The sequence below is a fragment of the Camellia sinensis genome, chromosome 10, assembly GCF_055761805.1.
Source record: "Camellia sinensis isolate YWXY chromosome 10, ASM5576180v1, whole genome shotgun sequence".
In the NCBI taxonomy this organism is placed as follows: domain Eukaryota; kingdom Viridiplantae; phylum Streptophyta; class Magnoliopsida; order Ericales; family Theaceae; genus Camellia; species Camellia sinensis.
The window spans coordinates 129,798,288-129,804,287 of record NC_138970.1 but is presented as its reverse complement, the minus strand read 5'-3'; positions in this window follow the sequence as shown (position 1 = coordinate 129,804,287).

Sequence of the window (6,000 nt, the reverse complement as noted above, 5' to 3'; positions counted from 1 at the left end):
GTTATTTGATGCGGCTCAAATCTACTACTGATAATGATATTAAAGATATCCTTACCCTATGGATGATTAGCAAGATGGGAACTACTGCGATTAATAAGGGTATCCTTATGCTGTGTTTGGTTGGGAGATTTGGAGAGGAATTTGAAGAGGGAAAGAAAAAAGGTGTGTGAAACTAAGTGTAATATAAGTATGTTTTACTCACATTTCACCAACCATTTTCATTTCTCTTTCCGAATCCCTTTTCAAACTCTCCAACCAAACACAATATTAAGGAATAGACGGATGAGTACTTAAAACATTACTTCCTTAATTCACTAATATTGAAATAAGGTACTTAGCTTCTTCTCAGAGAGTTATAAGAAGGGCATCCTTACTCTATTCTTAGAACGAAATAGCGGGATGAGAACTTCTAGCTACAATAGCGAGTCTCGTGCATCCTAGATTCTTCTATTGTGTAGCATTTTGAATAATACCTTTTTATCGTATAATTTCCTAAAAATGTATTATTTGGGATGGTTGTATGTACTAAAATTAAATATGATTTTCAAGTTATCAAATTAACTATTTAATATTATACAATAACTAATTTAGCTTAAGATATTTCAAAAATAGATTATCGTATAATTTTTGAAAAGGATATTATTCGGGATATTACATGTTGAATCTTTCGTGGATCCCATCACAAGGTCCGTTTTGATGATTCGAGCTGGTCATTTTATTAAATTTTATGTGTAAATCATTTATATTAAAAAAAATCAAATTAATCTGATAATTATAACCATATAATTTTATTATATTTATCTTTAAAAAAATGAATCATATCTATAATTTTAAAAATGAATCATTCATTTAAAAAAAAATAATAAATTTAATAAAATTATATATTTATGATTATTAGATTGATCTAATTTTTTATTTATTTTTTGTGTGTAGATAATTTTCACTTAAACTTAATAAAATAAATAATTCAGATCTTCAAATTGAGCCTCGTAGTGAGTTCCATAACGCGCAACAACAATAGATTGGATACAAACCTCTCCCAACAATGCGTCCGGATCCTCTAGAGTGATCCTGTGAAGTGATCCTCTAGAGTGATCTTTGATAGAGCGACACGTGTCCCATTAACGGATCCAATGGCTGAGATGATGCCTAGACAAAACGACGTCGTTTTGGTACCTCAAAAAAAAAAAAAAAAAATTCAGAATTTCAAATTTGCAGATCGAGAGAGAGGATGAGGAAGAAGAAGCCATTGATGGGGTCTTCAAGGTTTCTTAGGAAGTAACAGCATAAGAGAAAGAACACAGTTATATATAGATTTCCATGGATGAAATTGTTGCAAACCCATTACAGAGGCGTCCGAATCCTCACAAGACGAAACCATCTAGGAGGAGAGAGAAGAGCTTATGGTTTCACCCACTAGTGGAATCCCAACTTCCAGAACAACCCATTTTCTCAAACCCACAGTAGATTCCATTAGAGTTGTTCCTTCTCTTTCTTTCTCCTCCAAACCCACCATTTCTGATTTCAAGAAAACCCAGTTCCTAGATCCGCGATACCCAGCTGAAAAATGGAAGACGTGGGTGGATCGCTTGCTTCCTCTGCACCACCATACATGGAAGAAAGCAGGTATATATGAAGCAATCTTGGGTTCTACTTACAACATCCACTTTCTTCTTCCTCAAATCCACTTTCTTCTTCCTCATCCTCTCTCTTGATCTGCAAATTTGAAATTCTGAATTTTTTTTTTTTTTTTTAGGTACCAAAACGACGTCGTTTTGTCTAGGCATCATCTCAGCCATTGGATCCGTCAATGGGACACGTGTCGCTCTATCAAAGATCACTCTAGAGGATCACTTCACAGGATCACTCTAGAGGATCCGGACGCCCCAACAATTGGTGATTGATTCGGTTTAGGGACACTTGGTTTCCGTGAGACACCTAATTTTCCTTTTTTTGAAAAGGTTATGCCTGTTTCAAGAAATAACAGTTTGTTTGGTACCACATGAGTCGGTTAGATTTGGATTGGTTTTGTTTGGCAATTTTTAGTTTTGGTCAGAAAATTAAAATGTCATTAAGTTATCACATTATTCTCGCTAATTTTATAATTTTTTTTTAAATTGAAAAAATTATTAAAATAATATATTCCCAAATAAGTTAGAATCAAATTACTAACTATATGTGATTATTTTTAGTAATCAGTCAACTCGCGGAATTAGAGACAAACAGTGACTATGAAAATGATAATAAGGATGTTTTAAAATACTAAGGGCTTTTGAAAGTACTCATATAATTTTTATCCTTTTGACAAGATAAGTGCCTCCTAAGAAATTATGGTCAAATTTCCCTTTGAATAATCCCACAAATATGAGATTATTAATACCACATATGTGATGTTAGATTTTACGTTATCCATTTTGCTGAAGCAAAAGTAGTAGGAATCCCACAAGGACAAAATCAAAAATATGAGTTTTCAAAAACTGTTTGGTTTAATTTTTTTAAAATTGTTTTTAGATGAGTTTTTATTTATTTTTATTGATTTTTTTTTTCTTTTTTTGGGGAATTTTACCTATTTTTTTTATACTTTTTATATACACCTAACCAAGATGCATTTAAAAAGAAAAACAGATTGACTAAACTACTAAAAAAAAAAAACTAAAAAAAAATTTGGAAGGTTTTTGTTTATTTTTAGTAATTTTTTTTTTCATATTTTAGTTAATTTTGATTTTTATTTTTTAGATACATCTAATCTTAATGTATCTAAAAAGTAAAAAATTAAATGACTATAACATGAAAAAAGTTGAATAAAGACAAACGAAAACCCATCTAAAAATAATTTCCGAAAATACAAACCAAGCCCTATTCAATTCATCCCTCCAGTTAAATTACAATTTCAACAAACATTGGTCCCCAAATTTTAATTTTAATCATTCTTATATCTAAATATTGTTAATTATCCCTAACATCTACCTTTGTCCTTATAAGTTTGATTATTGGTGCTCTTCTTAATAATAATAAATAAAATAAAGTTTTATATTGCACAAACATTTATTTTACATTAAACAATAAAAGAAGAGAATTGGTTTGGCCATTTTCCTATTTATCTTACAAGTGAAATGGGATTTTTATTACCTCTTTAATTTATTTTAATTTGATGACATAAATATTGCTATATATTGTCTTCCCTCTCCACCCTTCCTCAAAGAAAAATTTATAATTGTGGAAATTACCACTCAGTGGTAATTTGAAAAAATTATTACATATTTGTGAAAATTTTTATAATTTTAATTATTAATATTTATAAACTTTACCTTTTATTTATAATTATTTTTTATGTTTTACACAGATAAAAAATTTCCTTTATAACTATGTTCCAATTGTGTTTGATATATCTGAATAATGAACTATTTCCCATCTTTTCATTGAACGAAACATACAATAAAAGTAAGGGTTTCAAAATATTAACATGAACTAATATACTTCCCATTTTCCTAAAGGGTGAGTATGGGATTACTTATTCTTTAGTCTTACAGATTCTCCTTCGTATTGATTGATTTACAAATTTTAAGAAATCCTATTTAACTACATTCATTTCCCAGTCATCTAATGGATTACAAAATTTGGTTAATTTTATCAATTATTTGACAACTTGCTAGGTGCAATTGAATATTGCACATAGTGCCTTCGAGTAATAACTCCTACTGTCACGACCCCATTCCACCCCTAGTAGAATGGTACCGTGATGGCCAGTAATCTGAGATTTACCAAAGGCCAACTTTCAAAATTCACACACAATCAAAGTATTACATATGGGGCTAACAAGTACGGAAGCAATAATTTACGATACCAGTGATCCATAAGAGCTGTGCATAAGTCAAATGAAATGACATACATCTTTACATAGCTTTACAACTTGGATACAATAAAATGAAATACAAAATACATCTTGACCGAAAGGCTTCTCAAGCCATCATATACAAAACACCATGAATTACAAGCTAAGAAGCATAATCTTTAAGATGTTACAAAATGCGCGTCCAAAAGAAGTTGCAAAGCACATCTAGGCGTCACCGCCGTCCTGCTCATCACCTACATATATATAGAGAGGGTGAGCTTGGATACTCAGTGAATGGTACAAATAATAAAGGGTTTTCATGCATGAAATTTGAGACCTTTAACAAAACAATACATAATCATAGCTTGTAACCAACAAGGGAGGAATCAAGTTCATCTAACAAATCTTTCAAGCTTCATCAATTAAAGTCTTTCAAGGCTTTCAAGTTTCAAGGGTGACATTAACAAAGGTTGTGCTACAAATGCTTATAGTCCCCTAGCACGCACGGACTTTCAAAGGTTGTGCTACAAATGCTTATAGTCCTCTAGCACGCACGGACTTTCAAAGGTTATGCTACAAATGCTTATAGTCCCCTAGCACGTACAGACTTTCAAAGGTTGTGCTACAAATGCTTATAGTCCCCTAGCACGTACGGACTTTCAAAGGTTGTTATCCAAAACAAGACTAACACTTGATACACAAAATATGAATAATCATTCATGCTTAACAAATACTTTTCAAAACAAAGCAAAGCTTTATCAAAACTTTATAACATAGCTTTATTAAAAATACCACTCACATAGTTCTTCAAACGACGGGGCTACGGGCAAGGATCCAAGTCCTACAAGCACATAACAAATCCCATTGAATGCACTATCAAACAAGCTTTACATGAATTCAAATGATCTCGGCATTCTTTCAAGACTAAGTCGATCCAAAACAAAACATTGTTCCTCATCTTGGGAAAACATAATGGGCACCATCCAAGTCTTGGCCGAGGTCCCACATCTCCTTGCCGAGGTGTGGTCCCGATGGCCACATTCAAGGAAATGAAGTCGGGAAAATCTGGGTTTCCTTTTCTTTGAAGAACATGAAGAACATGGATGCAAAGATCATAACTTATCATTACAAAATCTGAGATTTCCTGCTATGAATTCAAAATCATGGACCTGGACACCCATACTCGAAGATCTTATGAAAACAAATACAAAAACATGAATCTTGATGCAAGCTTTCGGATCAAACAAGGCTTTTTATTCAAGAACACATGAATATCACTTTCTCTTTCTAAAACTAAACTTTAAATCGATGCATGGCTTACAAATCGTGCTCGATCATGCAATGCAGCTAGATGAGCAATAAGAACAACAAGAGTAGATCAAGATTCTAACCTCAAAACACGAATCCAACAGTTTGAACTCTAATGAGCAAGCTTGGAAATCTATTCCTTCTCTAAGAACTCCTTCTCCCTCTTCTAGAGCTCCTCTCTCCTCAAGAACAAAGACATACAACAAATGATACATTTCTAGGTCTGCTGGCTGACTTAACACTCAGCTGGGACACGTGGCACTACCGGGTTGGTTCTCCTCAAAAAGGTGGCTGAGTGAAGAGACAAGACTATGGCAAAGTGTGTTCAACAAGCAAAATGGCATGGGCAGTCCGACAGGTAATGATCTCGGCTAAGAACAAGGCATCGGCAAGTAGGGGAACAATGATCTCGGCTAGGAAGGACAACACTTGACCTAGCTGTGCCACACCTTGGCCTAGATGTGCCACACCTCGGTCTAGGTCGTGCCACTCCAGGACAAGATCACTTAGGTACAAAGGTGACATTTCGGCCTAGACAATACACATCTCGGCCTTGGTGATGAACACCTCGGCCTAAATAATGACATTTCGGCCAATATGTCAGGGCGATGGTGGAGGTCAAACAAAGTAGTTCCAAGATAATTCTAGACTAAAGATGACCTCGACTAGACTCACACCAAGCAAGGTACAAAACATGCAAAAAACACTTAAGCAATCAAATCAAGGTTTTGCAAAAATGCAACATATCAAGACAAGATCGTGTAATATATGCAAGCATGACTAGAGTAGAGTGAGGGTTGTTACATCCTACCCTCCTTAATGAAGTTTGGTCCCCAAACTTAAATTACCTTGCTCTACAA